Source organism: Amblyomma mixtum, chromosome 9 (assembly GCF_055824585.1).
Source record: "Amblyomma mixtum isolate Tamu chromosome 9, ASM5582458v1, whole genome shotgun sequence".
NCBI lineage: Eukaryota > Metazoa > Arthropoda > Arachnida > Ixodida > Ixodidae > Amblyomma > Amblyomma mixtum.
Window position 1 is genome coordinate 9,507,332 of NC_143020.1, and position 12,235 is coordinate 9,519,566.

Sequence of the window (12,235 nt, forward strand, 5' to 3'; positions counted from 1 at the left end):
GGCTCACAAATGATAAGGATGGGGAAATTGTTTACGTAAACATACTGCCGAATATCTGAAATTCGGGGCTGAAGTCCGCGGGCATTCCATTGAAAAATAGAGGCTTGCTTGGTAATTAAGAAATTAACTAAACTCAGGCCCACTTACTTGGAGCATCACTATAAGATCCCTTTAATTGGTTGTAAGGTTACTAGCCAAAGTGCAATTGGCCCCGATTGAAATTCGCGCACTGTGCAGTCACGACCGTTTCGACCAATTGAAAAGCGTGACATTTCTGTCGACAGCTCCTGCTTACAACGATGGGGCATTAAAGCCTTCCGCCTTAAAAACCAGAACAAGACGACCGTTTACTGAGGAAATGGTATGACCACTGCCCGAAAAAATTACCGACGATTACGTTACCTCCTAATGCGAAATTTCAGCGCAGCAAATAAGCTGTTTCACCTATGGTGCTCGGCTGCTGGCCCGAAAGACGCGGGTTCGATCCCGGCCGCGGCGGCTGAATTTCTTTGGAGGAGAAATTCGAGGCCCGTGTACTGTGCGATGTCAGTGCACGTTAAAGAACCCCAGGTGGTCGAAATTTCCAGAGCCCTCCACTACGGCGTCTCTCATAGCCTTAGTCGCTTTGGGACGTTAAACCCCATAAACCAAACCAAACCAACCTTTACGATAGATTGAGGCAAAGAAATCGAGCAACACATGTATGCGCTATCACAGAATTTTTTTTTATTTTTCACACGTATTCCTTTAACAAAGACTCCACTAACAGTTGTTGACAGTCATGAAGGAAGCTTTGTGGTCGGAGAAATAGAGTGATATATGTTCGAATTGGTACGCCAATGCTTGATTCTGTGGGTTTCTACGTGGACACAGGCCACCACCCACCGCGGGTTCGAGCTTCGCGCGAGCCAAGGGCCCCGATCAGCCGTCACCACACACACACTGGGACACCGCTGCAGCGCACTCAACCTCCGTAGGGAGGAGAGCGATTCGCCGCAAAGAAATAGGCCTCCAAGTTCACAAAGGAGACGTTTATTCACATCGTCCTTCAGCTGATACACACACACTCAATAGTCACCCCGTCCCGGGGGCGCGAGAGGAGCAAGGCTCCGCTGTGCGCACGAAGCGACTCGAGCAATGCGCGCCGCTAACACGCCGCTGCAGGAGAATGTCCCCGCGGCAGTGCTGTGATCTCTCTCTCGTGTCGACCGTTGGGCCGGTTGCGAGAGAGAGTGGGCAATCAACACAAGGTACGCCTGTCAGAGGTCGCTGGACCCCGCTGGACAGGCTCGAGCCGCTGCAGGTCAGAGGACACGTGCGGGCGAGCTCGAGTAAGCACTGGTCCGAGCGGCAAGGCCGGCACGGACAAACAGTAACGTACGCACCTTACGCTGTCTCGGAGGGATCTCTCTCTCTGGGCCCCGCTCGGACGGTCGCGGGATGCGCGGCCGCCAAAACGGGTCCCGGATTCCCGCCAAAAGGCGCCAATGGCAAAGGCCCTTGGGGAGCCGTGGCGGAGCTGTGGCTAAATGACAGTGATTACTCACCCAGCCGCCTCTCCACCGCCTGAGGCGGGAGCAAGGGAAAGAGGAGAAACAACGCGGGCGGCCGGCAAAGCCGCGCAAAGGCGACGGCGGAAAGCCAGATTCCCACAATTCTCAAAGACGAGATCTATACAAGTGCCTCGCGAGGTTGTCACAGCCGTGGGACGCGTTACGAGCGAGAGGAACGGGATGTTCTCCCGCATAAGTGTTAGGAAATTGCTGTTTGTCTTTATGTCAACATTAAAGTCCCCCACTACTAACATCGGTGTGGATCGATGGACGGTTAATTCGAGTTGCAGGAAGTGCACGACGTCTTTCGTGAGTGCGGTAGGGGCGAAGTAGGCAGCTACTACCAGCAAGCCGTTGGGTAACTTTGCGGCGCACAGTTCGCCAACTTCATGTGACGTGCCAAACATTTCGACTGGTATTGCAGAGAGACCTGTGCGCAAGTAGATAGCGACTCCCGCCGCTCTGTTGTGGTCTCTGCGAGCACCACAGCAGTATAGGAAATCTATGATTTCGAGAGGCTATTCGGGATCCATCCAGGTTTCAGCAAAGCAAAGTACAGAGGAATGGCGCAGAATGTGATCGTGGTGTACGTCCTTGGCATGTGCGGCAAGGGAGCGTACGTTAAGAATGTGGTTGTGAATGATGAATCAAGTGCTGCCAGCGAATGACGCGTCCATTGGCTGTCTGCGTGTGTTACTGATGTGTGGTTAACATGTTAAGCTTCGCCTGTAAGAGTGGAACGCGACAGCGTCTTGCAACGCTGCCAGGGAGTCCACAGAACGCCATCGCCAATTCGGCTGTACGCCTTGCTGGACGGTAAATTTATTTTTTGAGGAAAGGAAATGTATCTCTCTCGCATATCTGGGTGGACACCTGCACCTCGCCGTAAGGGAAAGGGGGAAGATGGGAGTGAACGAAGACGCCGTATTAGCTAGACGCGCCTTTGTTCATTCCAAACCATTCAGCTGGCATTACGGAGTGGCTAGCGTGCTCGGATCGCACTCCGGAGACCCTGGTTCGATTCCGCAACTCGACCAATTTCGTTCTCGGTTTTATTGATTTATGCGGTCTAACTAGAAAGGTTAATTAGGCTATTTCATATTTATATTATTGTATTTCTATCCATCGTGTTCTGTCATTAACCTGTCAATTGTTGGAACTGTCTAGGATGTTCGACACAACGTATATGAAACGAGCAACGTCTTACTGAGTGGGGAAGTGCGTGGTGGTGGAGGGAACGCGGGTTCGTACTTATTGTTTTTTTTCAGCAGCGTCTCCTTCCGCGGACGCTGTTGTCGCTGCGGCGCGCGTCTTTCTTTTCTTTTCTTTTCTTTTCTTCTGACCTCTTCATTCTCCTCTATATTAATTAGGCTAATTAATTAAGCAATTAACTAAACTCAGTTCAACTTAGGTGCAGCATCACTATACGATCCCTTTGATTGGTTGCATGGTTACTAGCCAAAGTACAATTGGCCCCATTTGAAATTCGCGCACTGTGACGTCACGAGCATTTCGACCAATTGAAAAGCGTGACATTGGGGGCGGAGCTGGTTATGAGGCCGACGACGACGCGAAACCCAGGAACGGACGCCAAAGAGCTGCGCTCTAAAACAACGTTGTGCCACCCCACGATAACAGTTGATCGCTCTCGACATGCGCCAAGTATGAGGCTTCGAATGACGAGAAATGTTCTTTTCTATTGATTACCAAGGTCTTATTGCCGGCAATGAAATATCGCTTTAATAAATGCGCATTTAATTGATATTATGCGCATTATACCCGACACAGCGCCCGGCTCTTCCTTGGCGCCGCCTTAGTAAGAAAACATTGTCAACATCCCTTCCCCACCTCAGCTGAAACCCGCAGATTAAATAAATTTCTTTTCAGGAAAGGAAATGGCGCAGTATCTGTCTCACATATCTAGGCGGACACTTGAACCGCGCCGTAAGGGAAGGGAGGAAGGTGGGAGTGAAAGAAGAGAGAAAGAGGTGCCGTAGTGAAGGTCTCCGTAATAATTTCGACCACCTGGGGGCCTTTAACGTGCACTGACATCGCACAGCACACGGGCGCCTCTTCGGCCGCCGCGGTCGGGTTCGAACCCAAAAACCGCAGAAGTACCGGTTACGCGTTTCAGCTGAGATGGGGAAGGAACGTTGACGCTGTTTTCTTACTAAGGCGGCCCCAAGGAAGGCATTGCGCTTTGTCGGGTATAACGCGCACACTAGTAATTAAATGCGCATTTTTTAAAGCGATATTTCATTGCCGGCAATAAGATCCTGGTAATCAATAGAAAAGAAAATTTCTCGTCATTCGAAGCCTCATACTGGGCGCATGTTAGTACTGCTCAGCTTAAAGAATACTAACACTGCTAGATAGGGACACTGGCTACTCATGTTTACAATGGTGATCTGGGAATTATATGCAGGATGTAATTTGCGATAGTGCCGTAGAAATAAGGTCATGGTGATTCTTGGTGGCCACCCACTTTGTATACATTTGTTTTCCCCTCAGTCATGAGTGTGTATGCAACGTTTTGTTTGTTTGCACTGTTCAATAAACTTCCATTTTACATAGCTAATTTAAATTCAGCTCAGTGTTAAGATCGCGCAGTGGGGCAGGCGTAGCGCCACGGCATGCCCGCAACTACAGCACCAAGAGTCCCTATCTTCCGCTCCGGTGGCACGTCACAGTGCTAATATTTTTACAGCGCAGCTTTCTGGCGCCCGTTCCTGCGTTTCGCAGCGTCGCCGTTGTCCCTTGTAACCAGCTGCGCATCCGGGGCAGCGCGCTGTTCTAGCTGCGCGCGCTCCTGGCACCATTTCTTCCGCACGCCCAAGCCTAGCTGCCGCCACTCGCCCGCCGTTCCCCTCAAGGACGCCCGCAGGTAGCCTGCAAGCGGATTATCAAGCCAGTGTGAGAAGCACCTGAATGGCTTTCTTAAAGCATGTTGTGGTCAAGGTCTTAAAAAAAATTAGTGGACACACAAACTTCGTCTTAAGAATATATAAGGTGATAGCGTAAGGTCTCAATTCTGGCCTTAAAGGGCCGCTGAAAAGAGCGTTCAAAGGTTGTCTATAATAGGCTTGCATTATGTAGAGTACAGGCCACCGAGTGTTCATGGCGCGTACTGGACCTCAAAAGCGAACTGATAATTTGCAACAAAATTTGTAAAAATTCCAGCTTTCGCGCCTCGGGGCGACCTGCAGTGCCGAGTTTTCGTCCGAATCCGGGCGAAACGCGTCATGCCACGCTCTTTACGTCACTAGTGAAGGGCTGCCATTGGTTCGTCGTGCCGCTTCTTTCTGACGTCACGCAGCTCCCATGGCTCCCCTCCTCCCGCGAACATCTGAAGTCGGCGCACGCCGGCGTCTGTGCCAAACGTTCCGAAAAGATTGTGCTTCACTGCCGCAATGCGAACTAATGGTTTCACCCAAACGGTATCATCTCAGTACACCCCTGTGCTTTCTTTCTCTTCCACTTTTTCTTTCGCTCTCTCTCCCAGACACTGAATCAGTGGCTCAGCCGTTCGGCTGCTGAAAACAAGGTCGCCGAATGGAATCCGAGCCGCAACGGCTGCATTTTAGTGGAGGGCACGTTGATGAACTAGACAATCAAAATTGGTGCTCAACCTTCCACTACGGTGTCACAGATGAGGAGCTTCAGGACGTTGAACACCTCATACAGTACCATGCCACAACCTTCTACGTTACTGTTACCATAGCGTTATGTGTTGAGGATTTTATTAAGGCGAAAGCCTTTAATGTCTCATCGTTGTAAGCAGCAGGTGTCGACAGAAATGTCACGCTTTTCAGTTGGTCGAAACGGTCGTGACGTCACAGTGCGCGAATTTCAAACGGGGCCAATTGTACTTTGGCTACTAACCATGCAACCAATTGAAGGTGATGCTCCAAGTGGGACTGAGCTTAGTTAATAGCTTAATTACCTAATTAGCCTAATTAAGTTTCCTAGTGAGGCCATATAAATAAATAAAACCGCGTAGGAAATTGGTAGAGCTCGGGAAGCGAACCCCGGTCTTCGGCGTGCGAGACGAGCGTGCTATCCACTCCGCCATGCCAGCTTTTTTTTTTCTTTATTAAACTCCGCCATGCCAGCGCGATGGTTTGGAAGGAACAAAGGCGCTTCTAGTTAATACGGTGTCTTCGCTCACTCCCATCCTCCTCCCTTTCTGCTGGCGAGGTTCAGGTGTCCACCGAGGTATGAGAGACAGACACATTTCCTTTCCTCAAAAACCAGTTTACCGACGAGCGAGGCGTAGAACCAAATGGGCGACGGCGTTCTATGGGCTCCATGGCAGCGTTTCAAGACGCTGTCGCGTTCCACACTCAGAGGCGAAGCTTAACATCTTAACCACACATCAGTGACCACACTTTAGGTCAAAAAAGTGCTCCCCTGAATTTTGACGGCTGTCCATCGAGATACGCGAGACAGTTACTGCGTAATTTCCTTTCCTCAAATACAATTTTCATTTTCTTCATTACGGGCCCTCTTTGTCTTCTTTCACTCCCACTTCCTCCCTTCCTCTACGGTGCGATTCAGGTGTCCACCGAGATGACAGAGAATTACTGCGCCATTTCCTTTCCTCAAAAAGCGTTGCGTTCAAAGGGCAAGGCATCGCGCCGAGCGGGTAGTGGCGTACTCTGTAACGATAGCTGTAAGATTATCATTCATTGTTTTGTAGGGCGTAAGCTGCTCGGAGATCCTGAGAGAAGAGGGGAGACAGGGAGCGCATGACAACGGACGCACTCCAGATGAGCTCCGCTGATTTCGTGTCTTCACCCTAGACAGTGAGATCCTGGTATGATTTCATCGATATCACCGGTTTCCTGAAGAGGAGAGGAATCCAGGGACACCAACCAGAAGTACGTACGACGAATTTTGACCATTTTAGGTCATCTTTTCCCTGCGACCAAGCCAGATGCCTCACTAGGCCTACCGCGCAGCGCCGAAGAACACGGAGCTCCGCGTCGCAGTGGCGTTCGCCACCTGCGTCGCAGCAGCGTTCGCCAGCTGGGCCGCGCCGTAGACCGTGCCCGCGCGCCGTAGTTCGTCATGAAGGTCACCGTAGAAAGCATCCCAATTTCTCAAGAAGAATTAGCAGCCAGTGATTGGTTGACTAAAGTTAACAAGCTCCGGGAAGCGCGAACAACATCAAGGCTATCCGTGCCCGATTTCCCTGGAGACAAAGCGTGACCGCGCCAAGCGTCCCAAATCACCAATGGGCTGCGTGTGAACAAGATGACAGCTGAACTCACGCCTCGGCAGCGAGGACGCCTACTAGCCAAGAAATCTGTAGCTTCGAACCAGCCTCGCTTACCCAGCAACGCTCTCAAGCTGATTGTGCGCCCACGCGGCGGACTGCTACTCTCCAAGATTACAACCTACCAACTACTGGAAGCGATCTGCACGGCTGCTCACTTCACCAGGGACGCTGTTCGTCACGAAGACCTAATACAAGCTAACCTGATTCAGAATACTTTCGCGTACTGCACCCCAGTCGTCGAAAGAGCTGGACGGGTCATGCAACTCAAAGAGATCACCGTCGACAACAAGGCGTATGAGATATCCGTCTACTGCGCTCCAGATGATAGTTCGAGCCGCGGTGTGATTCGTGGCGTCGATCTCCGACTGGATCGAAATACAATTCAAACAGAGTTACAAGACAACCGTAACCCACCCATTGTGGATTTTCGGCGGCTCGGGAACACCACCGCTGTACTCATCACGTTCGCTGAGCCCCAAGTGCCTACCTGGGTCTACTTCTGCAATAGTCGCCATAGGTGAAACTTATTCAAGAAGAAATACGAGGTGTGCTATCGCTGTGGTGAGCTCGGTCATCGAGCCGACGTTTGCGCAAGCCCAACTACTAAATGTAGAGGTTGCGGACTATCCAATCCTACCAAAGACCACACGTGCAAACCAATCTGCCGCCTGTGTGGCAAGGAACATCTCACGGGCGATAGTCGCTGCAGGGAAATCTTCAGGACTCCTTACGAAGTCAAGCGCAGGAAGTGGGAGAAAATCCAAAAAGCTGAGGCAGATAAACTCAAGTCCCAAGAGACCGCCAAGCGGGTCACGCTCCAGCACATCAGCCGATGGGACCGGCAACGCTCAGATAGCCAGCAACGGCAGCCCCGAGACCGCTCGAGTTCTTTTCCGCCACTCAAGTCTCCCGCTCCACGGATGGGGTCTCAGGATACCTCCCGGACCAGGCCCGGGCCACCTGCAGTCGTCCAGCAGACACGGGCCTCTTCTCAGCCTCAGCAACAGCCACCTGGGCTACCACCATCACTACCCGATCTACGACAACGTCATGAACCGGTGAGTACGCAGGGAGGGACTCCCACTACTCCGGACACACACAAAGCAATTATGGAACTGACAGCAGTCATCCAACAACTAATACTCAGAGTAGAGGCTCTCGAAAAGCCAACGGCCACAATCACTCCCCCGTATCCGCAGGGATCACCTGAAACAGTACCTATGGATATCGCTGCCCCCAACCGATCCGCACAAAAACGCAAAGCAACGCCCGACACTGACTCCCCCACGGATGGTTGGCAGGCGCGTTTTGTCAAAATCGAGGAAAGCTGCGCCCTCAGTCAAACTCGCATCACAGCTTTAGAAGCACACATTGAACGCTCACTCCACACAATCGGCTCACAAGTCACACGACAATTTGAGATTCTGAGCAAAACTATAGAAGCACAGGGCAAACTTCTCGCTGCTGTGGTACCCGTGGCCCCTGCGCCAACACCCGCTCCAACCCCACAGCTTTCCCAGCCTAATCATGGCGAACAGCTCGGGTAACACCACCATCTGGCAGTGGAACTGTCGCGGGTTCGCGCGTAAGCGTCCGGTCCTCGAGCAGTTCCTCACCGCGAGTGATCGCCCCGAACTAATAGTCCTACAGGAATGCGACAAGAACACGCAACTTGCCGGTTACACTACATACCTATCGGAACGAGTAAAGCCTCGATTAGCCACTCTCGTCAAACGTAATCTCACTGTCCTCCAACACAATATAAATCTAACTTTCCCCGGACACGTCTTCTTAGAAATATTACCTCGGCCCTCGCGCAAGCGTCGCACCAGTCTGTTTGTAATTAATGTCTATAGTCCTCCCCGAGCCCGTAGGGATATTTTCGGTCCTCTTTTCCTCAAAGCCCAGCAGCTAGCGCAGGGACAACCCCTCCTCATCCTCGGGAGGCGCGCCCCGCCGCTGCGAGAGGGAAAAGGGAGGAGAAGGAAAGAGCGCGCCAGATGCGGGGGCGCGCGGGGTGCGGTCGGGTTCCTTTGAAGGGACGCCGCAGACTTCGACCGCAACGGCGTTCACCTCACGTTGCCGGAGGCATAGGGAAGAAGCACGCGTAAGTTGTGCCGGCGAGGGCTGGCGCCATCGCTGGCGCACTACACGGCTCCCCCCCCCCCCCCCCCCGAGAGAGGAAGCCAAGGCGACGAACGATTTACTTCTTTGGGCAGCTGGGATGCCAGTGGACGCGACGAGCCGGAGGGGCTTGCTGTCGGTCGGAAATGAATGGGGCTGTCGCAAGTGCAGGCGCCGAAACGCAAGAGACTGGGGCCTCGATGTACGCTGGCTTGAGTCGTTCGAGGGCCACTGCATCTCGCGTTCCGTTCAAGTCTACCAGGAAAGTGGAAGGACGGCGCTCAAGGACGCGGAAGGGGCCGAGATAATGTGGTTGGAGGGAACCACGCACAGGGCCGTAACGCACGAAAACATGGGTTGCTGTCTTTAAGTCTGGAGTCACGTACACAGTGCGTTGGTGTTCTCGCGTCGGCTGTGGTTGAAGGTGGCGGAGGATATGCCGGAACCTGTCGACGTATTCACTTGCTGTGGACGGGACGGCGGGATTCGTGCTTTCCAAGAAATCGGCTGGAAGACGAAGAGAGGTTCCGTAAACAAGCTCGGCACAGGCGCACGAAAGGTCTTCTTTGAAGGCAGATCGGATTCCGAGCAGTGTGAGCGGAAGAGCTTCGAGCCACTTGACGGGGGGTCCGTGCGCCGTAAGTGCTGCTTTGAGGTGCCGATGGAAACGCTCTACGAGTCCGTTTGTTTGTGGATGGTAAGATGCAATCCGTAGCCGTGCTGCTCCGAGCAGTTTGAGGAGTTCTGTGAAAAGCGATGACTCGAACTGACGACCGCGGTCCGTGACGATGGTTGTGGGGCAGCCGAACCGCGCCACCCAAGTAGAGACGAAGGCCGCGGCGACAGTGGCTGCTGTGATGTCGGCGATTGGTGTAGCCTCAGGCCATCGGGTGAAGCGATCGATGCATGTCAATAAATACCGGTAGCCTTGGCAGTGGGGTAGGGGGCCAACGATGTCGATATGGACTACTGCGAAGCGTTGGTCGGGCTGCAGGAAACGCTGCATTGGGGGCACAGGGTACCGGTGTACTTTCGCACGCTGGCAGGGTGCACACGCGCGGACCCAGTCGCGAATGTCAGTGTTCATGCGGAACCAGACAAAGCGGGATTTTATCAGCTTTTGAGTTGCACGAATTCCAGGATGGGAAAGGGTGTGCAAGGATTCGAAGATTTTCTTGCGGAAATCGATGGGCAAAACGGGCCTTGGCGTACCGGTGGAGGTATCACAAACGATTGGCACGTCTTCAATGAGGACTGTCTCGAGCTTCAGGGATGTTTGCGCTGTATGTAGGCGGGAAAGCTCGGGGTCGCTTGCTTGCGCTGCAGACAGTTCATGTATGTCGAAGGGAAAGGAGGACGAAGTCGATGTTTCGGAACGACTGCGCGTGACGGCATCGACGCGACTGAGGGCGTCAGCCGGGGTGTTGTCGGCACCACTGATGTGTCGGATGTCAGTCGAAAACTCAGATATGAAGGAAAGTTGTCTCACTTCCCGTGGCGTATATAGGGATGCAGGACGGCCAATTGAGTAAGTAAGAGGCTTGTGATCCGTGAAAACGGTAAATGCTCTGCCCTCAAGCAAGTGGCGGAAATGACGCACTGCCAGGTATATGGCGAGAAGTTCGCGGCCAAAAACACTGTATCGTGTCTGGGCAGGAGTCATGCGTTTTGAGAAGAATGCGAGGGGTTGCCACACGCCACTGACCTGCTGCTGAAGGACAGCTCCGAGCGCTGTGTTGGAAGCGTCTGTCATGAGTGCCAGCGGATAATCGGGGTTTGGGTGGGCGAGTAGAGTGGCGTCGGCCAGAGCGCGCTTGATGCCATTGAAGGCATCGGCCGCAGTGGTGTCCCAGTGTAGTGTTTTCGCCGAGTCCTTGCCGCACAGCATGCGGTCAAGTGGTTCAAGCAGGGTGGCACAGTTTCTGATAAATCGGCGGTAAAAATTTACGAGGCCAAGAAACTGGCGGAGCTTCGTGCTTGAAGTGGGCTTGGGAAACTCGGTGATTGCTTTCACTTTTTCGGGAAGCCGGCGGATGCCGTTGTTGTCCAGGTGATGGCCGAGGAATACGAGAGCTGGTTGCCCAAACACTCTTTTCGGTGTTGACAACAATGCCGTTAGTCGAAAGACGCTCGAAAAGTTGGCGGAGGTGGTGCAGGTGTTCTTCAATACATGAACTTGCCACGAGAATATCATCCACGTAGGCGAACACGAAGGGAAGGCCACGTACGACGGAGTCGATGAAACGCTGGGAGGTCTGCGCAGCGTTGCGAAGTCCGAATGGCATTCTCAAGAATTCAAACAGTCCGAATGGTGTCGTGATCGCTGTTTTGGGGATATCTTCTTCTGTTACAGGGATTTGATGATATGCCCGAACAAGATCGATTTTTGAAAATATGGTTGCACCGTGCAGAGAAGACGTGAAATCTTGTATGTTGGGCAATGGGTATCGGTCTGGGACGGTCTTGGTGTTCAGAAAACGATAGTCTCCGCATGGTCTCCAGTCTCCTGACTTCTTCGGGACAAGATGGAGTGGAGATGCCCAGCTGCTGGATGAAGGTCTAATAATACCAAGTTCCAGCATATGCTCGAATTCTGCACGGGCCACCTTGAGTTTGTCTGGAGCCAGGCGTCGTGGGCGAGAGAAAGTAGGTGGTCCCGATGTTATGATGTGGTGCTGAACGTCGTGGCAGACGGGTTGAGTCCAATCCGGGGGTGACGTTAGCTGTGGAAATTCATTAATCAGGGCTGTAAACGGCTCTTTGGCAACTGTAGCACATGAGGGTGCTACATCGGTAGTTGCACGCGTTGCTATGCCGTGAATAAAGAGTTTCGTTGCGGAGTCAATGAGACGCTTCCGCTTGACGTCGATGAGGAGCTCGTGCTTCGTTAGAAAGTCGGCACCAATTATGGCAGAACCAACGTCTGCGACTAGAAATACCCACCGGAAGACCCTTCGAAGCCCGAGGTTGACCGTCACAGAGCGCTGTTTGTAAACAGGTATGCGCGTTCCGTTCACTGCTTGCAGGTACGAAATTGCAGCGGAAGCACGCTCTGCTTTTGTGGCTGGGAGAACGCTCACCTGGGCCCCGGTGTCGATAAGGAATTTCTGTCCGGTGGTTCTGTCGTAGACGTGGAAAAGGCGACACTCTTCTTGGCACAGACCGCTCGTCGCCGCTAGTGGTCGGCCGGCCGGTTTTCCGTCCAGCTGCAAGGCAGGAGGCAGTGGCGGGCGTTGGCGCCGAAGCGACGATGGTAATAGCAGATGCGTGGGCCTGC

At 52.9% G+C, this 12,235-nt stretch overlaps 1 long non-coding RNA gene across 3 annotated transcripts in view; it reads left to right on the plus strand.

The window, feature by feature from the left end:
- Positions 1-5,853: 5,853 nt before the first annotated feature.
- LOC149328267 (uncharacterized) overlaps positions 5,854-12,235 on the plus strand; it is a 93,688-nt gene continuing 87,306 nt past the window's right edge. For 2 of the 3 annotated variants that reach the window (XR_016285540.1, XR_016285539.1), the window contains exon 1: positions 5,854-7,892. This is a non-coding gene — a long non-coding RNA (uncharacterized LOC149328267). The remainder of the gene's footprint in view (positions 7,893-12,235) is intronic. The other variant, XR_016285538.1, reaches the window with a different exon arrangement.